The sequence below is a fragment of the Equus caballus genome, chromosome 18, assembly GCF_041296265.1.
Source record: "Equus caballus isolate H_3958 breed thoroughbred chromosome 18, TB-T2T, whole genome shotgun sequence".
Classification (NCBI taxonomy): Eukaryota; Metazoa; Chordata; class Mammalia; order Perissodactyla; family Equidae; genus Equus; species Equus caballus.
In genome coordinates, this window is record NC_091701.1 from 59,654,735 (window position 1) to 59,679,596 (window position 24,862).

The 24,862-nt window shown below is 39.3% G+C and overlaps 1 long non-coding RNA gene across 1 annotated transcript; it reads left to right on the forward strand.

Annotated features, from left to right (window-relative positions):
* LOC138918794 (uncharacterized) lies at window positions 1–19,198 on the forward strand. Its single transcript, XR_011428552.1, has 3 exons — window positions 1–135; window positions 9,561–9,644; window positions 18,879–19,198. It is a non-coding gene; the product is annotated as an uncharacterized lncRNA (long non-coding RNA).
* Window positions 19,199–24,862: the final 5,664 nt, after the last annotated feature.

The following is a 24,862-nucleotide window of genomic DNA, read 5'->3' on the forward strand; positions in this document are numbered from 1 at the left end:
TGAGGCTTCACGGGTAGAACATTGTTTTGCTTGTGCTAATAGGTTGTGTCACATCTTTTTTTGTTGTTTTTTGTTTGTTTTTGTCTCTGGGCTCTGAAGATTGAAGTTTACTATTAATTGCCAAGGAGGATATAAGTGAGTATATTTCTTTTTTTAAATTTAACACCACCAAGTATGGATACATATTTAGTTAAGGATGTGTGGTTATAATTAAGCAATGTACCTGCCATAAGATTCTTCTAGGATTTTAGACTTGAGAGCTGCTTGGGTCTAATCATTTCTAGATGATTCTTCTGATTCCCAGACATAAAGAGTGAAGGAGTTAAGGATATAGAAGCATCCTGGGTGTGGTGGGAATAAACTCATGCACATTCTTCTCAAGAGAAAAATCACACATTTCCTAATGCTTGAGGTTTCTTTTAGTTCTGCGTTTCCTCTAGACCAACAGTAAGATGTTTTCACTTTTTCTTTTTTCCTTTTTCCCTTCCTTCCTTTCTTTTTTTTCTTTTTCCAGAAGAGGTGTGGTGGAAGGGTCTGCCAGGACCAGAGGCTAGACACAGAACAGTATAAAAAATTCTTTATTCCAGCTTCCAGCATTCATCTTCTTCAGCCTTTCCTGTTCATTGGAGTAGTGAAGCCGTTGAACAGTGGTGTAAAGGAGGCCCATCCAGTGGCTGAAGCGCAGTAGAACAAGGAAGTAGCTGGTGTAGCTCAGGTAGAGCTTCTGCACTCAGTCCTGCCAACTTTCACTAAAGGGGGGAGGGGCAAAATTTAAATTTGTACTGTAGCAGATAAAATTTGATAGTGACAATCTTCCCATGAATATTTGTTCATCTTGCTTTCAATAATCACGTGTTAAAGTAAGCAGGTATCAAATTGATGTCCTCCCGAGGCCGCTCAGCATTGACTTCTTGTAGCCTTTGGAAGGGACAGAGAGGAAACTGGGCCACACTTTACTGATGGTGCTAGGCATTTGTGAAAGCTCAGTGTAATAGGAACATTTTATTTTTATCTTTAATCCAAAGTAAATGCAGTGTATTAAGTGAGCAGGTTTAGATAAATGATATGCCAAAAAGCTTACACACATTTGCTTAAAGGAACTTTCCTTCTGGATTTAATAAATTCTAACCACAAAGAGGTACAGAAATTAATTCAGGAGATGTAATGAAAAAACCTAGAAAGCTTACTTTCCCCACATTTCACTTCCCTCATCTCCCCTCCCCTCCTTCGCCTTGTCCCCTTCCTGCACCACTTCTGCTGGCGCTCACTGTGGAAAGAAAAGAGCAGGTGAGCACATAGTTACATACTTGCTCCTTTAAACTCTGAATCAGAAGGCAGGTTTTTGGGACCTCCCACAACTACGAAACTAAACAGATCTTTACCATCCACCCCCCCCCCCAGCATCATCCCATAACTTTTGATTAACTGTCTGGAGAATTGGCCAGTGTTTTTAATTGAACAAGCAAAAGCAAATGTACAGGAAGTGTACCTTTTAAAATTTGTTTCAATCTTTTCTTGATGCTGTGCATAAAGACCAAAAGGTGCTTTTGCTTCTCTGCCCCACCAGAACTGTGGCGTTATTTTTGGGTGGACGGTCTCCCATAGCACACCATAAATCTCCACTAGATGTCAGTGTGTCACTGAATGAAACCGGTTCAGCACGCTCTCCAGACCTGTTCTTGAAACATTGGAAAGGTGAACTCCTAATTTTTAACCATAATGATACAGAGGAGTTTTAGTATACAGGTTAGTAATAAGTTATATTTCTCCCAATGAATATTAATAAAAAATGAAATCTTTTGTTTAAAAAAAACACCCAGTACCTTTCATCTGAGGATTTCAAAATGCTTTGTTTTCTGGTTTTTGCTGTAATATCCCCAAAGAGATAGAATGCAAATATTCCTTTTACATTTTACAGTAGAGCAACCTGAAGTGCAAGGGGACAGAGTGATGGGCCCAAGATCACACAGTCGATGTCTGGTGGACCAGGCTGGTATTTCTGCCATCACAGAACCTGCTCTACCTAAACAGAGCTGCTGCTCCCTGGGCATGGGTAGCGTATTTAGATGCAGGTTCCCTTCGTCTGTCATTCGTATTAACTGCCTTGCCTATAAAACAAGCTCAAGAAGAGTGGAATAATAATTAAGAAAGATTGAGATTATCAGTTAAGTTAGTATGGGGATGTTTAAGATGTAATTTTAAGATTTTTATAAAGATTGCGCAAAGACATAGTGCTAAAAAACCGAGACAAAAACAGCTATATTTTACATATAGTATTTCAGAGATGATGAACTCGACTCATGTGAGCCTCATCTTAATTCATGTACTCAAAAGGAGAAGGAAAGAAAGGCAGTAGTAATTTGGTCTGGAGGGTTGAAGCTGTTGGGTATTTGGGGATCATGGTGCAAATTGTGTATTATAGATTTTACACAGTATAATTTCCTTAAAGAGGAGTCTACATATAATCCTGTATATTAGGATTTAAAGGGTGGTTTTTCCCAAAATTGTGTAAATACGCAAGTTACAACTATGTAAACGTGTTTGTGGATGAAGATTAAAATAATACACAGATAAGATCTTTGGATGGTGGGATTATGGGTAAACTTAATTTTCCCTTTATGTGGTAATACTGTTTTTGTAATAAATAAAAAGAAAAACTGGTTTCTCCTTTATTATCCATCTTGTAAAAATTCGCCACAATCTCAACTTTGGAAAGGCTTGTTTCAGATCAATGAGTTACATTGTAAACAATTGAAATGCAAGAAGATCTGTTTTGTTTATTTCCAATTTTTCAGTTAAATCCTAGAAATCAAGCTTAAACTGGCAGAAGTAGAGTCATATTTTCAAACTTTACTGTGAATGTTAAGTGAAAATAAATGATTGCCCAAATTCCAGAAGGCTGTTTGCTGTAGTAGTTAGTGCGCTGTCAATGTTAAGTAAATATTAATGAAGTGTTTAATAAATGTAGCTCTCTTCAATTTGTGTTTTCATTTTAAATGGTGCAAGATTACAAGACTTAGCAGTAAAATTCGAGATTTTCAAAATTAAACATTATAATAGCTATTGATTTTGCATGTGTGTACCTATGTGTTGATTCAGAACTTGTAGATATCAAATCATGCATCAATCAAATTGTATAAAATAACATTTCACATATGTGAAAGAAAACTTGTACTTTTATGATATGTCTCATTTCAAGTAATAACAGTGTAGGCACCATTGAATTATGTATAAAATCTTCATGAACGTTAATAAAACTTGCCCAACTGATCAGTGATAATCAGTTGGAGAAGTTGGGCATATGTATCAGAATTGCCTAGAAAACTTTTTTAAAATGACGTATGTTTCCTTGCTGCCGTCCCCATCCTATAATCACGATTTTTGGAAACCTGGATTTCCAGATTTGGCACTGGGGTGGGTGGATGGAGGAGGCAAAGAGTGTGCAAATCCAGGACTTTTCAGGGTGCTGCAAAGGACCACTGCATATAGGACCTTCAAAATCCCCCCACCCCCAGCTGTGTATTCGGTTTAAGTTAGTTCTTGGACTCCTGGATCCACTAAAGTGTTACTAGCCTAAAACACTTTGAACACTGGGCTCACAGTGGTCTGGAGTCATCAGACAGTTGAAGCAAATCTAGGTGATAGCTTAGGGAGGTGATGAGACTCCCATTTGGAGGAGAGTTCTGTGTTCAGTCAGTTCTTGTTAAATAGAAAGGAAAGGGATCTGGGTGGAAGACCAAGACCAGCTCAGCCTGCTTATCTCATGTCAGATTGGTAGCATATCAAAAACTGCAGCTCTCACACAACCTTGATTTTCTCTACCAGCTTCTCACTGTGTCTAGAATCACACCATTAAAGATTTATTCTTTGGCTTACAATGTATCTCCAGAAATCTGCTATTTTTAATACTGATATTACAGGAATCAGTAACACATTGAAGTCTTTATCGATGACTACTCGCTGAAGCTCCTTAGCTCAAAAAAAATCACCTCCAGGCCCCCACACCTGGCTGAAGCAAGATGTTACGTGAATGGGGATTTTGAGAGGGGAGAGTGAAAAGAAGCCCAGGGCTCTCTAGCTACTGCCGGAGAGGACAGGCAGGAGGGGCGGGGGCTGACTGCCCAAAGGAGTGCCTTCCAGGAGGACAGAGGAGGTTGATTTCCAACGAAAATGCAGATTCCGGTTCTGTAGGGTTGGGGCAGGAGATTCTGCCGTTCTCACAAGGTCCCAGGTGATGTCCTTGCTGCTGGAATGGAGGAACTTAACTCCTTCACCTGTTTGTCTATAGCAAGTCTGATAACCCAGCACACAGGGTTCTATTAGACTGGACGTTCTTGCACTTGAGGGAGACTAAGGATCACGTGGAGAGCTTGTTAAGACAGAGCCCTAGCTCAGAGGTTCGGATTCAGTAGGTGAGGGTCGTGGATTTGCCTTTCTAACTGCTGATGCCTGGAACAGACTCTGAGTAGCATTGCTTTAGACAACTCACTCCCAAGCCATATCTGCCCCCCTGGCAGAGCCCCTCATATTCTAGCATATGCCGAAGTTCTAAATTGTGGGTGCGTCCTGACCTGCTGCAAAGGTGAGCCCAGCGTCCTTATTCTTGCCAAAACATATTAGCTAGGAGATCTCCCCATTCAAGCTCTGAGGATGTTGTCTGTCTTCTCTTTGTAAGCTTAGCCACCCACAGGAAGATCAAGAGTTTGTATTGATGGCTTGCACACTAAGTTATCAGGAGGATAAAGAACAGAAATTCAGTAGGCACAGGCCTCAAAACCGTTTAGATCATAGTTTCCTGACCATGGCGGGCTGAACTGCTTGAAATACACAAATTGCGTAAGGATATTCAGCAGGAGTTAAGAATGACACTGCATTAAACGTTGCAGGCTTTTCTTGGCAAAATCTCTTCAAAACTTTGATAGAAATATTTTAAGAAGTTGGAAATTCTTAATTTTTATAAATTTAAAAAATCAACACATGGGGCCTGCCTGGTGGCGCAGCGGTTAAGTGCACACGTTCCACTTCAGCGGCCCGGGGTTTGCAGGTTCCGATCCCTGGTGTGGACATGGCACCGCTTGGCAAGCCATGCTGTGGTAGGCATCCCGCATATGAAGTAGAGGAAGATGGGCAGTAATGTTAGCTCAGGGCCAGTCTTCCTCAGCAAAAGGAGGAGGATTGGCAGCAGATGTTAGCTCAGGGCTAATAGCAAAAAAAAAGAATTCAACACATTGAAAATGTATTGAAAAACCATCTATAGGCAACTGGGAGAAACTTCTTAAAATTCTTATCTCCTTAGAACAATGCTTATTCTATTCTTGTTAGGTTAAAGGATAAAGATAGGGCTAAATATTAAAGTATTTTAAGTTAACTTGAAAGGAATTTGTCTTAATTATTATTGCAACAGCTTAAAATACAAAAATGTTACTCAATTTTTTGTTTCCAACTAGCAGTTGCCTTTCCATTTAATTGGTTCTCTTTCCTTCAATATCTTTGATTGTGGTGTTGTTATCATCACTATTATGAGAAAATATGGTTGCAGTTTCTTGACCTTCACAGAACAGTATTTGATACTAATTACTTCAGTTTAAAGGTTATCAAAATTTAATTTGTCTCAAAGATTAAGTATGCTAAATATTATGTTTAAAAATACATTTTAAAACATGTTACTATGGAGATTTTTTTTCATTTATTAAGTCAGTTTTACTCGTTTCATAGTACATAGCCATCCTGCTTGAGCTGTAGTGTGCTGTGATTTGTAAAATTTCTCTCAGTGGGCATGCAGTTAAGAACATTAGCTTCCCTCACTGGGGATTTGTGAGAGAACCAATAAATAATTAAGTGCCCCGTGCCACAGCTGGGTATTATAATTGGCAATAGCTAAGAAAACTTGGTTTCATGGTACTATATGAAACGACAGTAATAAGATTCATCAAATATTGCCTGTTAGAGGCTGGTCTGCTTAGCAGTGCCCATCTGAACAAATCTATCCGAAGCACATTTCTTTTCCTTCCATACTTATAGAAACCTCTAGGTCATCTAGATTTCTTAGCTAACTCTCAGTGTTAATAGTTACATCGCATACTGTTCTATCGCTATAAAAGATTTTCAAGTGGGAAACCTCCACCCCGCAGACCCTCTTAGGCCGATTTCCTTCGTCTTGCTTCCATATAACCAGGCTCCTTCCTTAGAAGAAATCACTTCAGTCTGTAATTAGGGTATTTTCTCATTTGTGTGTCTACTTGACTGTGTTATCTTTCCCACCTGGGCTTCTGAAGCGCATGAGCACAAGCACCATGCCTCCTTCTTTGCATGACTAGGGCCCAGCAGAGTGGTCGTAGCTCAAGAAATACTTTTTATTATTAGTTGTTGGCTATTAAAGATTTCTCTGTACTCATGTGTAACAGGTATTATTTCCCTAGGTCATCAGCCTTGGGGGCCAACCAGAATGTGTGCTAATAGTTATTTTGTGCTTTGATTCCTCTAATTTCTCTCTAGTTCGAATAAAGGAGAGACGATTTCTTGGAAGTCTCCCAACTGCCATCTTCCTTCTCTTAAAGTGTGGCTGCTTTGACTTGCTCTGACTGACTTCCCAGTGTAGGCCTGAGAACGCCCTGGCTGTGGCCGCTGCTGCAGCTGCCCGACAGCTCCAAGCCGTGTGCCCAGGGTGCCATCACTTGAAACAAAGGCTGCATCCTCCATGCAGGTGGGAGCTATCAAGGCTTGCAGAGCCAACTTGCTCCTCCATATCCTGAAACCATACCTTTCTGCTTCCATTCCCCGTGAACTCAGCAGCCCCTCTGTAGCTAGAGAGTGTTGAAAATCTTGTCTCATCGTAGACTACAAGTAGGCTCTTTGGAAACACAGTTATTGTTTTTCTATATTCAATGTCTACATTTTTGTGCCCCTGATAAATTCTTGTGGACGAAGCATATTCGAGGGGGTATTTTTCTTCCTCTGTGCTAGGAACTTGAGGCTTTGGTTTTGTTCTTTCTGATAAAATTGAATCCCCCGGAGCCCATCATCAAAGGGACTAGCTAGCTAGGCACACTGTTCCTAATGCTACTTGTTGTTTCTTACCATTGTCAACCCAACCTGGCCAGAGCATTCTGTCCTTCCTCTTCCAGGGACGTGTGTGCTCATCAGCCAGCCTGTGTCCCACCTACCTGTGTTCCAGATCCTCTCTGCTCAGCCAGCCTTGTGTCCCCAACTCCCTGGAGTAATTTCCTGTTAGAGAGGGGGAGGGGATTTTTGATTAAAAAAGTATTCATATCTTAAAATATGACATTAAAGAAATACATAGAAGCAAATGTTTTGCATCGAATTTATTTCTACATTGAGTATTGTTGCTATGAGGGGGAGGGTTGTAGATATAAAATGTTTTAAGAGTTTTATGGTTTTAAAATAAAACATCTTTGGGGGCTGGCCCCATGGCACGATGGTTAAGTTTGGTGCTCTCTGCTTTAGCAGCGCAAGTGCATGGGTTAGGATCCCAGGTGTGCACCTACACCGCTTGTCATCCATGCTGTGGCAGTAACCCCCATGTAAAGTGGAGGAAGATTCGCATAGGAGTTACCTTATGGCTAATCTTCTTCAGCAAAAAATAAATAAATAAATAGAATAAAAAATCTTGCATAGAACTTGCAAAATAACTTGGTCTTGCATTCATACTACCTTGGGCCATCTGTACAGTTTCAATTTCTTCTTGGTTTTAATAGGACAGCTTTATTTTAGTCCTTAAGAACATTGTTGGTTTTTTCCCACCCTGGTCTTCATCAGGATAGCACCTCCCCTTCCTCTAATTCCTCTATTCTTATCTGTGTTTCTTACAGTGTCATACACTTATCTGGATTAATTGTTTGGTTTTATGCTCTGTTGAGAGGAAGAATGATTTGATAGTTATCTTGAAGCTTTTATTTATTTATTTTTTAAAGATTGGCACCTGAGCTAACATCTGTTGCCAATATTTTTCTTTTTCTTTTTCTTCTTCTTCTTCTCCCCAAAGCCCCCCAGTACATAGTTGTGTATTCTAGTTGTGAGTGCCTCTGGTTGTGTTATGTGGGTCATAGCCTCAGCATGGCTTGATGAGCGGCGCCATGTCCGCACCCAGGATCCAAACCTGCGAGACCCTTGGCCGCCGAAGCAGAGCATGTGAACTTAACCACTCAGCCATGGGGCCAGCCCCCTACCTTAAAACTTTTAACAAGTTTCGTTTTTCCAGTTTATTAGAAGCAGACAAAATTTGATTAGTTGAAACTATCAATAATACATAGTAAGATTGGGTATATAGTCTGGCAGTTAAAACACAGGCTGTCTACCCCATGGTAGCTGTTTAACCTTGGATATGTTACTCAACCTCTCTGTGTTTTAAAATTTTCATCTGTAAAATGTGTATAGAAATAGTGCTTATTTCATAAGGATCAAACAAGATAAGCGTTCCAAAGAGTGTAGCTTAACTCTGCGTTAGCCTAGCACATATTAGGTGCTCCATCAAAGACAGTTATTATGTTTTTTGAATGTACACAATATCAAACAGCTCCTTATAGTCTTTATTTTCAGAAAAGGAACCCTATTTCCTGGACAATCTGACTAGCCTCGTTCTTTTTCTAGCTCTAATCTCATGATTAACTGCACTTACTTGCACCCTCCTGTAGTTTACTTCTTTATTTGGCATAAGTATTTCCAGCCATAGATGAACTTCAAAAAAATGCTACTGAAGATGGAATAATAAAGCAGGAGGTAACTTGTGCCGTGGAAAAGCCTCCTTGTAATAATGTTGCAGAAATATAGATGCGTCCGCCCGAATCCCAGAACACATTCTCCTAGTAACCTCATGAAGCTGTCTTGTGTTTGGCAAATGCTTGAGTAAATCTCTTAATCATTGTTAAGTCCTAAATGTGCTTAACCCTGTAGAGGACAGATTTCCTAGACCGTGTAGGATGGACCCGTCCCTGAGGCTCGCGCATGCCACTTTTCTTTTCCTGCCAGTTCAGAGGTTGCCACTGCTGGGTTTATCATTGTGTCTCAGTCATTGACTTTCTTTAAAACTTGGTTCTAGGAATTGGCAGCAGCAAGAATAAGGCAAGAAAATTCATGTTTTTTGGATCATTGTTTTATACTTTTCGTAATTGTACTCTTTAATATCTAGGTCCATCGTTTATAGTAGATTTATTTATTTCTGAAAATCACTTACTTAACATATGTTTATTGGTGTCTTAACATCTAGTCCTTGTTGTTTAGCTTTCAAAAACTATGTGGAGGCACCGAGGTACGCAGGTAGGGTAACCATGCTTCAAGATAAATCATTTGACATGTTTTTCATTCTTAAGTATGTAATTCAGGTTTTCCTACTTTTAGAGAAAATTTTTCCTCCGAAAATGTCACTTTGATTTCTTTTTTTCTAGGCCTCTTCATTTCTAATTAGCATAGATACTCTTTGCATCTTGATTCCCTTTGTTAAAACACACTTATAGGAAACTCCTTTTAGTCAAATTGAAACAATGGCTTCATTTTATCTGGTTTAAGACATCTGTGAAAGAGATGATTCATTTCCTTTTCCTAAGGTAAGCCCCCAGGATGGAAGCCGCCGACAGTGGGCACTGCTTTGCACAGGCAGCCTTTGGAGCCTCAAGAGAAGGCAGGGGCAGGTATGGATTATATGTATGTATGTATGTATATATATATATATTTTTTTTTCCCCCTCTGAAACCAGTCTTTATTGCTTGTACCATACAAGTACGAGGAATGGGGAAAGGCCAATGGGGAAGAGAGAGAATTGTCAGATAAATGATAGACACATACAAAAAGGAACAAAGACCCTCCCTCCATCCAAACCATCCCCACCCCACACCAGGAGCCAGGATGTGTCTCTCTGAAGTACCTAGTGCAGGAGGTGGGGTGGGGAGATCAAACCCAGAAAACCAGGCAACCAACTCAGGATTCCTCCCGGAGCTTGTGTTGAAAGGTCACTCTTTAACTCCTCTAGCAGAGATCCGGGTGAGGAAGCAACTCAACCACAGGGGTAATCGAGGTGGACAGTGTCCTGGTTTTGACTGCAGCACTATGTGGTACTTGCTGCCTTGTTACCCTTGGGAAAGCTGCGCAGCACTGAATGATCAAGGGCTTTGCGACGTTCTGCGAGCCTGAGACATCAGTGTCTCTCCTGTGGAGGGCTAAAAGGGAAGGCCATTCTAGATGAAGGAGGCGCCGTGTATAAAGGCCTGATAGAGCAGATGGCAGTCCGTGAGGTTTTTAGGAGCAGCGCTGATAGATCTGCTGACTAGTGAGATAAGAAACATGAAGAGGGGGATGGATTTTTTTAAAACGACCCTGGACCTTCCAGTTTGGATGACTTGCTACCTAGTCACACTGTCAATCAAGAAAGGAAATATCCCTAAGGATGGGAGTAAGAGAGCGTGAGATCTCACTACTGCTGTGCCTTGTCATCTCCATATGGGATTTCTTTGATTCCTTAAAAAACCTCCATACAGGAGATTTTATTGAGATGAAGCAGTTTGCTCAAGGTTGTGAAGCTGCAGTAGCAGAACTAGGACTCAAACTCAGGACCCTGGACTGCAAAACCAACGGCCTTTTGTCACCCCACAAAAGGACCATAAGCCACACTGTCTTAGTAGAGATGCTTCTTATAATGCTAGTGCCCTAATTCTAAAAGTGATCCTACGTACTGAAATGCCAATAAAATTAAGAATTATTTTAAGGACTCAATGTCTGCAACAACCTGCCCACTCACACTTTGTCAGTTTGCATCAAATGCTGACTATTTAATTAAAGAGAAACTTATCCACACAATTGAATCACCAAAAATACAGCACTGAAGCGCTTTGCTGCTTTGATAATTAGAAATTTGCACAGGCCTTGAAACTGAGTATCAGACGTTCCCGTATGTACTGAACTGACCGCCAGTCATATGACCTTGTTAAAATGAACCTTCCTTACTGGAAATTTTCATATTAGAAATCCTTCATTACCTAGCACAACATGCTGTCTCAGACACGATTAACTGCCTCAGAGCCCAGATTGGCTCAGGTCCTGATCAGTACAGGGGGGGAAACTCATCAACATTATTTCCATTTCTCATTATTAAGAGCGTAGGGCTTATGTTGTCCAAGAGCCAAAGCAGTATTTCTTAAAGTGTGGTCCCACAACTCATCATCTGGGTTGCTAGTTAATACACAGGTGCTTGGGCCCCGCTCCAAATGTACTCTAACAGAAATTATTGCAGAGTGATCCAAGAATCTGCGTTTGAATAAACGTCCAATATGATTTTCATATACACTAACGTTTGAAACAACTGGTCAAGATGTACATAGATGGGCCACTCTTGCAATACAGTGTCATCGACAACAGAGGCATTCCTCCCAGGGTAACAGGCAAGAAGAGGCCCTTAGAAATATTTCTTGTACAACCATCTATTATTCAGAATTCTTCTATACATTCTGAGATATATAGGGGCTCAAAAAGAAGAAAGTCATCATTTTTATTAGCTTATGTTTATTGCTGTAGTCAAGATACCTATGTTACAGCCACAGCCTTCTAGAAAGATGTCTCTTGCTGGTTAAAAGTTTATGTGCTTTGGTGAGAGGTGTTTCATATGCTACAAAACACTGGTGTTCACTTTTCATGGCATTATTCTTTTTGTAATTTCAGTAGCTGTAATCTGCAGTGATTTTTGTTGGAGTAGCCAAGACTATTTTTCTCCCCAGTAGTGCACTATTATAATGCTGTGTGGTACTACCCTGATACAATGCTCAATCAATGAAACTGGAAGCAAAAGTGTGTCCCATAGGGAGCACAGCATGTCATCATCACTCAGATTTCTTGAACAGCATCATATGAAACCAAAAGTGACCAGGAAAAAGCAAAGTGTTTCTGTGGGCAGCTTTGTGGCTCCAAAATTCCATTATTTTTACATTTATAAAGCACTCAATAAAATAATTTGATTGATGCACCTATCCATGTGGTTAAAGGTGTAAGATGTTGATTGAAGACCCTCAGCCAAAAAATGTATTGTGCCCAGAAAACTAGGCTTAATACTAACAGGGAGTGCTTTTCAAGAGAGACTTCACTGAGCATTTGATAGAAAAGCACAGTTGATCTGCTCTGCTCACTGGTGGAGCCCGAGGCCTTTGGGAAGCCCAAATAAGATGTGTTGTAGCTTGTGATTACGATGAAGATTAATTTGCGAGTATTAGCCGAAGCATTGTGACACAGAATTAGTATAAGATCTTATAGAAATGAGAATTAACCAGGTTTTGTGTTATTATGAATAATTCCACTTAAAACATAGCTGAAAAGTTGAAAAACCCAGACAATTGCTTGTCATTTATCTCTACAACATTAAACAATGACACTCTCTGATGTTTTACATTATTCTCACTGAATTTACTTTGACCCCTTCCCTGAAGTGGTCTAGAGACTAAGGTATATGCTTATGAAAAGATAAGAATTAATCACCAAATTAATGACACACATATATCCTAAAGACATGGGGGTGGGGTGGGTGGAGGATGGCTCTGGGCTGGAGTCATCAGGATTTCCTAAAGAAGGGGCTATTGAGCTGAACCTTGTATAGAAATTAAATAGGGAGCAGAAGACAGTGGTAATACCTCAGATGATACTGAAAAAGTGTGTTTGGTAGATAATGTGCTGAGAAATAATTGTAGCATACTTGCATTGAGAAGGAGTGAGAAATAAGGTTGAAAAAGTGAATTTATTGAAAATCAGTAGGTTCCTTGAGACTTATGGGACACATGCAATACCTTTTGCCCTGGGATCTTCAAAATATACGCTCTTGAAACAAAAGCATCAATGCGCAGGTGAAAGCCCGTCTGGACTCCATGAGCTGAGTCCCTTCACACGAGAGTTCAGTGGGGAGACAGCAGAGATGGGAATTTGCGTTACAGCGGAGCAAAGCCCTGAGAATAGCACAGGTGCATCGGGCATTTCTTCTTTGGCCACTCACCACCCGAGGCTTTCACTGATTCCTCTCTCCTCCTCCCTGGTTTTCTATCTTGCTGGCTTCTCCTTCCTTCTCTCTGACGGTTACTCATTTTTACCCCTTTGTCCAGAGGGTAACAAACAAGCAAACAAGAAATCCCTCCCTCCATTTTATGCAGAACAGCCTGCTCTTCCTCTGGCTCTAGTTTCCTGCTAACACCCTGCTCTGCACCAAGGAGGGAAGGAGCCACGAGCACATTTTCCTGAACTAAGTTCTCTCCCTAAGAGAAATTCTAGTGCCATCTATTAACATCCTAATAAAAAATTAACCTCATTAATGTACAATGACAAACAAAGAATACCACAAAAAAATATTTTCTCCAGTTCCTCCTTGCTTGCTCCTGGAGCTCAGGCTTTCTGCCTCACTAACTTGGACGCTCCACCCACATTCTCTTTCTAAATGGCAATTGTTTTATTTCTGGATGATCAGGTTCCCTCCCTCCCTCCCGCCCCCCCCCCCCCCCCCCCGCCATTCTCCCCCTCTCTCCCTTTCTCTCTTTCTCTCCCCGCCTCGCCTCCCCTGTGATGACCTCCCCCTACCAGGAAGTCACTTGAGCCCTGCTGTCCTTTAAACTGCTCCCTGGAAGCAACTAATATTCGTTCCTCGTTAAGGACTTCTTGCCCAGCGTAATGTGGGTTTTACATTCACATACATCCTTTTCTTTAATTATCTCCATAATCGTGAGAGGTGTAATTATCCCATTTTTATAGCCATGAGAACACAAGATTAAAGAAATGAAATAACCTATCCAAGACAACACAGCAAATTCAAGACAGAATAAGGGATTTGAAAGTAAGTTAGGTTGGGTCCTTACTGCTTTCTACTATTTCAGCTTCTCTCCCCAATTTTTCTTCAGTCTTTGGCTTGAGTGAAAGACGAATTGCAGCTGTGTTCATGTGAACATAACCACCAGCATGTCATCTCTTAAAATGCTGTTAAAATTTATCTCCTTGAACAAACATGCCTCATATTAGTGATCCTCTTAATGCCTTTCTCTGTGCTGCAATCACGCAAAACACCTAACCAGTTTATCTTTGCTTTTCCATTTTCTGTTGAAAGACTTCTTTAGAGCATATCCCATAACTTAGTTCAGACTCATTCCTCTCAGCTTCCAGGTCCATTCTCAACGTATTCTTAAAACACTACTGTATTAGGTTCTCCAGAGAAACAGAACCAATAGGATGGATCGATCAATCGAAAGAGAGAGACTGATTTTCAGGAGTTGGCTCACATGGTTATGGAGGCTGGCAAGGGCAGAATCTGCAACTTAGGCTGACAGGCTGGATCCCAGGAAAGAATTGCAATTTGAGTTTGGAGATAGTCTAGAGGCAGAATTCCCTCTTCCTCTGGGGATTTTGGTCTGTTTTGTCTTAAGATCTTCAACTGATTGGATGAGGCCCACCCACATTGGGGAGGGTTATCTGTTTTACTCAGAGTCCACTTACGTAAATATTAATCACATCCAAAAAACTTCTTCATGGAAACATCTAGAATAGTGTTAAATCAAATATCTGGGTACTGTGGCCTAACCAAGTTGACATATAAAATTAACCATAACAGCTACTTATCCCTGAGCTGCTTCTTTTATTTAAATGTACATTTGCGTGTGCAGAAAAAATTGTCTTGAAGTATACACACCAGATTCTTTTTTAAAATTTTTTTAAACATTTTTATTTTATTTTATTTTATTTTTTGAGAAAGATTAGCCCTGACCTAACATCTGCCATCAATCCTCCTCTTTTTGCTGAGGAAGACTGGCCCTGAGCTAACATCTGTGCCCATCTTCCTCCACTTTTCATGTGGGACACCTGCCACAGCATGGCTTGACAAGCGGTGCCATGTCCACACCCGGGATCTGAATCAGCGAACCCCAGGCCGCCTAAGCGGAACGTGCTCACTTAACTGCTGTGCCACCAGGCTGGCCCAACACACCAGATTCTTTACAATTAGAGAGGATATGTCACCTTGGACAGTGGGGAAGGGAGAGAAACTTACTTTTTAGGTAGTACCATTCTGTATTGCTCAAATTTTTTCAGAGTGCATTGTGATCATTATTATATTTTCAAATGAGTTTTTAATCAAAATAACACATACTTGCAGTTAAAGTAGAATAATACTACAAAGCTTATGAGGAATTACACAGGCCTCTCTTCCATCCCTCCCCATCCCCTAATTCCCATTTTCTGCAGACATTCACTTTTAACTCTTTTAACTATTTGTTTCTAGGTTTAAACTGTTTCCAATCATGCATTTATACTGCTATTTCTTGGCTTTGCAACTTGAGACGTTATTGACATTGACATGACATTCTACACTGAAAGATGCGCATTAAGGCAAAAAAAGGAAATAAAAAGGAATGCAAATTGGAAGGAAAGTAATAAAACTGTCCATATTTGCAGATGACATGGTTGTTTATGTACAAAATTCCGAGGGATCTACAAAAACTCTCTAGAACTAATAAGTGAGTTCAGTAAGGTCACAAGATATAAGATAAATATAGAAAAATTAATAGTATTTCTATATACTAAAATGAGCACATGGACACTGAAATTAAAAATACAATACTATTTAAACTCAAAATAAAAGAAAGTTAGATGTAAATCTTACAAAACATGTGTAGGACTTGTATGCTGAAAACCATACAACACTGATGAAAGAAATCAAAGATCTATATAAATGCAGAGACATACCATATTAACGGACTGGCAAACTCAACATAGTAAAGATCCATTCTCTTCAAATTGGTATACATGTTTAACTCAATTTCTACCAAAATCCCAGCAAGATTATTCGTAGATATAGAAAGATTATTCTAAAATATATATACGGAAAAGTGAAGGAACTAAAATGGATAAAACCATTCTGAAAAAGAATAAAGTGGGATGAATTTGTCTACCTGATTTTAAGACTTATTACAGTAATCAGGCCTGTGTGGTTGCAGCAGAGGCTAGAGAACCTGGAAACAGATTCACATAAATAGGCCCACCGAATTTGGGACAATGGTGCAAAAGCGATTCAATGGAGGAAATGTAAACTTGAAAAATCAATGGTATTGGAGCAATTGAACATCTAGAGACTCAAAAAAAGAACTTTGAACTAGTCTTTATGCAAAACATTTTATACACTTTATACAAAAATTAAATAAATTGGAGCATGAACTTAAATGTAAACCATAAAACTCTAAACCTTTTAGGAAAAAAACATACAAGAAAATCTTTGGGATCTAGGCTAGGAAAAATGTTCGTCAACTCGAAAGCAAAATCACAATTCCTAAAAGGAATTAGACTTCTGTCAAAATTCAAAAATAAAACTTTGGTTATGAGAAAGACCCTCTTGAGAAGATGAAAAGCTGCAACCTGGGAGAAAGTATTTGCAAACACCTGACAAAAAACTGATATGTTGAGTATATAAAGAACTCCCAACAGACATTAAAAAAAAATCCTATATGAAATTGGACAGCACATATAGAAATGCATTTCACTGAAGAAGATATACTGATGGTAAATAAGCACATGAAAAGATGTTCAACGGTCTAGCTGTTTGGGAAATGCAAGTTAAGATTACAATGAGATATCACTGCAAACCTAATAGAACAACTAAAGTAAAAAACAGTGACAATATCAAATGGTGGCAAGGATTCAGAGAAACTGAATCACCCATACATTGCTGTTAGGAATGTAAAACGGTACAGCCTCTCTGGAAAGCAGTGTGGCATTTTGTTAAAGAAACTAAGTATGCAACTACCATATGACCCAGCAATAGAAATCCTAAGCATTCAGCTCAGAGAAATGAAGAATTAGGTTCATGCAAAAACCTGTACACAAACAATCATGCAACTTTATTGGTAATAGCCCCAAACTAGAAGCAACCTACATGTCCCTCAACAAGTGAATATTTAAGCAGGCTGTGGTACATCCATATGATGGAATATTACTCAGCAATGAAAAGGAATGAACTATTGGTGTAGGCAACAACTTGGATGAATCTCCTGAGAATTATGCCTAGTGAAAAGAGCCAATCTCCAAAAGTTGCATACTATATGATTCCATTTATAGAACATTCTTGAAACGGTAAAATTATAAAAATGGAGAACAAATTGGTGGTTGCCAAAGTTTAAGGAGGGAGTGGGGTTTGGAGAGAATGGGTGTGGCTATAAAGGGGCAACATGAAGGATGCTTTTGATGATGAAAATGTTCTGTATCTTGAATGTATGTCAATATTCTGGTTGTAACTTTGCACTATAGTTTTGTAAAATGTTGCTATTAGGGGAAACTGGGTAAAGGGTACATAGAATCTCTGTATTATTTCTTACAACTGCATGTTAATATATAATTATCTCAAAATAAAAAGTTTAATTTAAAGAAATTTAAAAATCATGTTGAAGATATATATAAATTTAACACAGAAAAAAATTTATTATATTGTTTTCAAGGCTCAATACTTATGCTAGTGACCATTGATGCAATTTTGTCCAAAAGCTATGAGGCTGAACCAATTTCATCATGAGAATATCTCAGTTGGTTGTATTGCTTCTTGGATATGTCTTGTTTCCCATACCTTTTCCCAAAGAGAACCTAGTCGCTTCTGATTATTGAATATTCTAAAATGTTTTAAAATATATCCTAATATATTTTAAATATAGCCTAATCTATTAGGCTACATTTAATGTATTTTAATATATATTATATGTAAGATATATAATATAAAAATATATTTTAATATGTTTTAAAATATTTCAAATGTTAGCTCCACAGCACGTGCTAGTTAAGGATATCTTTTACCCTCAACAGGATATAGTATTGATTTTGTGCCAAGTTTCCAACAACCGTCTGTTTGTAGTTTAAAGTCTAAGTATTTTACATATTTACTTAAGAATTTTCTATAGAATTTAGCACTTGGAAAAGCAGCTGCATTAGTCAGAGTTCTCCAGAGAAGAGCTAATAGGACATGTGTGTGCATGTATGGACATTTGTAGGTAGGTATTGATTTATCATAAGGAATTAGCTCACATGATTAGGGAAGCTAAATCCAGAGCTGAGTATAGTTCCAGCCTGAATTTGAAAGTCTGAGAATCAGAAGCCAATGGTCTAACTTCCAGTCTGTGTTCTCGTCTGAAGGCAGAAGACGGATGTCCCAGCTCAAAGACAGACAGAGAGAGGATTCTTGTTTACTCAGCCTTTTATTCTATCAGTCTTCAAGTGATTGGATGAGGACCACCCACATTAAGGGGGCCAATCTGCGTTGCTCACTCTACAGATGCGAATATTAATCTCATCCAGAAACACCCTCACAGACATATGCAGAATAACAGTGAACCAAATATCTGGGCACCGCCTGGCCCAGTCAAGTTCACACATAAAATTAACCATCATGGTGGCATAGCTTATATTGACCTTTGAAATATAGTCTATGTTTCATGAACATCAACAAAAGAAGAAAAGAGGAGTATCAACTGTAGGAAGTTTTTATCAGGTCATGAAACAAAAGTCAAACACCCCAATGCATTTCTCTTTGATTAGGGGAGAGGCGGGAGGAGTCCTTCCTTGTCTGTGCCTTGCCCAGGCTTTCGTTCCTGTGGTGTTCTCGTATGCCCTCCAATCCTATGACATCAGTTTCCCCAGGTCTCATGATCCAAAACTTGAGGGTTTTTTCCTTTCTAAACCTATTTTCCTGCTTCCCCAAAGTACTCAGGGTTTTCTCTAGGACTTCTCAGAGATTTTCATTTTGTGAGGCTCCTAGAATAATAAAAAATAGAGAACTGCTAAGTCAAGAGGATAGAAATAGTGGTTGATGTTAAATGTTTGTACTTAACAAATGAACAGTTTAACACAAAAATTTACCATGGACCTCATTCTTCTGCCAGTTGCATCTACCTCTCCCCATGGCTACGGGCGTAGTCGTCTCATTTGGAAGAGAATGGCCAGAGTCTATAAAAGCACGGTCATGGGGCTGGCCCCGTGGCCGAGTGGTTAAAGTTCGCGCGCTCCGCTGCAGGCGGCCCAGTGTTTCGTTGGTTCGAATCCTGGGCGCGGACATGGCACTGCTCGTCAGACCACGCTGAGGCAGCGTCCCACATGCCACAACTAGAAGAACCGACAGCGAAGAATACACAACTATGTACCGGGGGGCTTTGGGGAGAAAAAGGAAAAAATAAAAAAATCTTTAAAAAAAAAAAAAAAAAAAGCACGGTCATTTGTGAAGGGCGAGCTGAGCCCAAATGGTCCTGCTGTCATTCCTCCTCTGTTAAAAACTTTGTACACCTTCCCTGCATCTTTTCACCTAATAGTTTCAGCTTTGCTACCTTTAGACATCTGGTGAGCAACCGGCGCTGCCTCCAGTGTGCTTTTCTCACTGTCCAAACAGTTCAGCCTGGAGCATGAGGGCCTAAACCATCCTGACTCTTCTCGAAAGAAGTTTCCTCAGCCCAGGGCTGCAGAGCTTGTCAGACTGAGTGAAATGGCTTAGTGTTCCATTACTTTAATTTTGTGCTCTTTACACAGAATGTCTCCCCTTCGGACTATCATATTTCTTTTTTATAGAGAAAAATTGAAACTTCAGTTTTTGTCACAGTTACATTGTTTACATTCGCATTCAATGTGACAAGTATTTCTTCAAATGAAAAATTTCAGAGGCAGTTTCATTGATTTCAAAAAGGCCACATGTAATACTTAGTTTCTTTTAATCATGTACTGCTTTTTCAGTTTAGAGTTTGTTTATTTAGTTTTGAATAGGGCTGCATCCACATGGTTTCAACTAGGAAATGTCTCTTTCCCACCTTGGCTTCCGACTCACCTGGTTCCTCTCTGTGGAGGTAATTTTTCCAGCTTCCAGAGGGAGTATATGCAGATAAAAGAAAATTTATTTTTGTGCAAGTGGTGGTATGCAAAACACGTTATTCTACATTTTGCTTTCCCCCACTTACCCAGATATCTTAGACATTGTTCCACAGTGAGGCAAAGATCTATTTCATTCTTTACTTCATAGATGTGCCGTAATTTACATATACAGCTCTACTGACCAATAGTGAAGCTATTACAAATAATTATATAATCTTATACTTCGTTCATACACATTGGCAAACATATCTGTAGGTTCTATAATGTCGAATAAATCCCTAGAAATTCACCCACCTTTTTTTTTTTAACAGCCAGTTGTTATGTCAACTACAGAATTTCTATGTACGTGATAAATGCACAGAACAAAATGGTTTTAAATAATGCTTTAGTCTAACTTGATAACTATGAATTTTATAAGGAAGTAGATCTTAAGACCTGGAAATTATATGTATTCTTGCTTTTCTTTGATTTTACTTTCTTCTCCTTTTTCCTTTCCTTGGTCTTTTTATATTGTCACTTTTGTTTTTCTTTTCCCCCTGTCTTCCTTGCTTTCTTCCTCCCTCCCTGCTTCCTTCCCTCTTCTTCCTCCTTTCTTTCTCCTTTCTGTTTTTAAATATCACAAGAGCTGCTATTTGGTTTCTATTAATGGGCTAACTGAGAGCCATGTAACCACTAGGTGGTGGTACAAGAACACAGGGAGAAGTGTTTTCGTAAACAGACTAGGGCTGAGTTTTGATTTCCTGCTCAGGTTTTAAATTGCTATGCTCTTGGGCTCTTAAATGCCTCCTAAGGGATGTCACTGTGATTGCTGTTTAGCAGTTGAGCCGACATAAAATTGATGTTGAGCTTTACAACAGCTGTTACAGACCACATTATGTTGGTGCTGAGACTTTTTAAAAATGCTCATTGCTTGAAAATGTTAACTCTTCAGTAGGTATCTGTTAAGTTTTCTGAGTGATTTGAAGGGCTTGCTTATATTTCTGACTGATTTACAGATCTTACAATGTTACAGTTGAGACTACTTAGAATTTATAATCCTGCTTTATTTAGCTGACTGAATTTTCAGTAAAGAAACGACAGTTTCCTAGCTACTTCCTGTGGAGACGACAAAAGGCATCTGCTTACTATGGTTTTACCCTGTCGACTGCAATTCGCTGTTTTGTACAACCTTGCAACACTGATCTTCAGCTAAATGAGCAAAATTTGTATTTTAAATGATTTTGAAATTTGATGTAAAAGCATTTTCCATGTGTGGGTTAGCTTCGCTAATTTTTGGAAATCTACCTTGTCCCTTTTAATATTCTGAATTTGTGCTTGGAAATTTTGGATTGGTTAATTCTCCTTAAATCACACACACAAAAACGAATCCAGCATAAAAATGGAAGGATCTTTGCTTGTATTAGAATTGTAAGATCGCTTGCGTCTCCTCTCTGCTGCAATTCTGTATAACGTGTTCAGTATAGGAGTGTGGTTACGCAGGTTACCGTTACCCTGTGAAACATTCTACAGGAATCCAGCACATGCGCTTGCACGCACGCATGCACACGTGCACGCACACACACAAACACACATACGCTCTCATCTTATGTAGTGTCCCTGTTGGATTCAAGGACATGGATATACAATAGCCTCCTGCTTTGTCACAGCATGTTCATGTCAAGTAGCAAATCCACATCTTCCTGAGAAGTAACCTTACAACAAAGTACCTGCTGACCTGCTTTTTTCTTTTTTTTAAAGATTGGCACCTGAGCTAACAACTGTTGTCAATCTTTTTTTTTTTTTAATTGCCTTTTTATCGCCAAATGCCCCCAGTACATAGTTGTATATTTTAGTTGTGGGTCCTTCTAGTTGTGGCATGTGGGACGCCGCCTCAGCATGGCCTGATGAGCAGTGCCATGTCTGCACCCAGGATCTGAACTGGCAAAACCCTGGGCCGCCCAAGCAGAGCCCGCAAACTTAACCAGTCAGCCAGGGAGCAGGCCCATGACCTGCTTTCATAGGTCAGTTATTTTTGGACAAGTGTTGAGGCATATCACCTCATTTCCATAGCTATTAATAGTTCTATATATTGCTTTTACTAGTGCTTACCGGGTTAGAAAATGAAGAAGCAAACATTTCAGCTAATTGTCTCACAGATTTTGGCAATAATAGTACTTTCTTGCCGTTTCACGTGTATAACCTTCCTAATGAAATTCTATGATCTGGTATCCAATAGTGGTCTGTTATAACATCGTACTTGAAGCCTTCATTTAAAGTATTTGGTGTTTAAAAGGAAAAATGGCTTCTTTGTACCCGTTCACACATTAGAAAAAAATTAAATAATCGTAGGGTTTAATTCATTGGAAGAGCACTCATTTGAAAGAAGCCTCCCTTAGATGATGAAACCATCACTACACTGTTCTAGGAAATAGAATCAACTGCAGCCAATTCCTTGGCTTTATTAGAAAAGATAGCCCTTTTTGTGATCTGCAATGTTTAAATCAATTGAACGGTAGTGAAATCTCTCCCCTGAAATGGCTATTACACAGCTTGCAACCTTTTGTTCAAGAGATTAAGTTTGCATCGCCTCACATTATCTCCTTGTAATTGGAAAACTTTCATTTTGACAGAGAAAATGTGCCAGTATCCCTGTGAGCTTTGCCACAAGCCAATGCAGAATGCCATCTGGAGGATGCATGCCCAAGTCATGCAACAGCCTCCTGTCGGGTTGTATCTGGAACTTTGCAACAGAACAACTAATAGCATCTTAAGCTCCATTTGTCTAGCTCGCTAGTGCTCTTGGCAGAGGTCATAACCAGCAGTGGTTTTGTTGATTTGCTGCATCAAATGTAATTAGGTTAAAGCACTCACTGACAGAGGCTCTGATAATGGCATAAAAGCCTCAGGCTTCAATTTACCCATTGTGTCAGATTTAAGTTTAGATCAACAAAGACATACTCATTTCATCACTGGAACAATAGAACTTAATAACTTTTACAGAGGCCTATTTGGGACAACGAGATTTTCTTTCCTTTGGAGCTCATAATTGTTTTTTTCCTTTCTTTTTATTTTATTTCTTAGTTGCTGGCTTCCAAAGAAGTGGTTGATATTTCCTGCTAGGAAAGACAGTGTCACATGTACGCAAGCCACTCTACTTTTCTGAAACTTACCTTTGAGTACATTGTGGAAAATGACGAGACGTTGTTATCCCGTTAGTCAAATAACTTTGAACTCTATCGGTTTCATACTCATAAAGGGAGAGGTAACATTACTGACCCTTTAACCCTTGCTTCCTGGAAAACTCCAGTAGCGCCAGAAGGCTCTTTATAAATGAGTCAGTTTCAGGCTCTGAGTAAGAGGGAGAAACCATTACTTGGGGTTAAATCTAGGGCAAAGCTAGGCCCAGAGCGTGAGATAGACTTCAGCTGTTGTTAAGAGCCATAAGAAAACTACAAAAAAGAATTTCTGCTTATTGCAGAGAAGGAAAAATTCATCAGAAATAAGATTGAACAGTTTCCTGCATAAATGTTGTAAAACAAGTCAGCAGGGGTCTGTGCAAGTCAGCAGGGGACTGTGCAAGAGCAAGAGAGCTTGGGCCTGGTCTCAGCAGGGTGGTAGCACTTTCCTGGAATGACTGTGCTGGTCATCTGGATGAGGCATTTTAGAGAACTAGCAGAGGAGTTAACTATGATATCATAAGCAAAATAATAATGATCTATGAAATGCATTTTTTTGACTTCTAAATTTTCTCTCACTTCCACTGACCCCTGAGTATACCTCCAAGACTAGAGCTTACAGGGGAGTCGCTGAAATTTCCAGGGGATGGCCGTGGTTTCTGCGGACTTCGTACCTCATTGGGGAAGCTGTCTTAGTTTGAGCGTTCCAGGTATGCTGCTTTTGATAAAAGCAATAGGCGTATGTGAGAATGAGGTTAACTAAGTGTTTATTTGAGGATTTAATATCATACACACTCTAGGAATAAAGCAATTATCATGCTGTTAATTTCATATTCATACATGGCTTATTTATTTGTTGTTTACCTCTCTGCATAATGAAAATGCCATGGAAATCTTCTTCTTCTGGTGCTCTAATTTGAAATGAAGCTAAACGTTATGTATAATTTTAAGTTACAGATTGCTAATTCCATTCTATTTTAAATACACTATGAGAAGCCCCTGTGTTCTTGCAGAATCCTTTTTAAGCAGAATCAAAGCATAATTGTCTAAGTAATTACAGAATAGGTAGTTAATAGATTAAAATATGAATCCTAATCATTGTAGGTATCTTTTAAACCACATAGTTTAGTTATCTGAGCCTATACATATATATGTATATATATATATATATATATATCCTATATTTCTAAGAATCAACTCCTTAATTACTTTTCTGACAAATATAATATAGTCAGAAAATAATAGCACGTTGTTCCGACTGATAAACTACTTGTATCTGGCTTGCTTGTAATCTGGCGGCAGAGTCAATGTTTGGGGAAGTGATTCTGAAAGCTTCAAGACGCTGCAGTTTTCATCTATTTACATGACATGATATTTTTTAAGAACCAATCACTGGCGGAATTCTAGGCTAGTTCATCTTCTGGGGATGTAATTATAAAAAAGAAAAAGAAAGAAAGAAATTCACATCCAATGCATGTGAAGTTCTTCTCCAGTCTGGGAATCCACTGAAGTTACATGCTTCCAATTCCACTTCTTGACCCCCTTCCTTGCTCTTCTCTGCTTAATACCAGATTCATATCTGGAATCAGAGTGATGTGCCATCCAAGTTCTTCTAAATATTTTATGTATTCAACATGTGTCACTGTGTGCCCACCACATGCGTGGATAAGGTCCCTATGCCTGGATGGCTGCAGCTTGATTGAGTAGATAATATACAGATGTGAAATATTGAATAAATAATACTGTGAGTCAGTATACATTTAAATACTCCAAAGGCAGAAATTGTTGAGGAAATTCATTTCTGAAAACCCTTAACACAGTCTGCAAAGCTTGGTACGTGCCAGTTGTTCAATTTC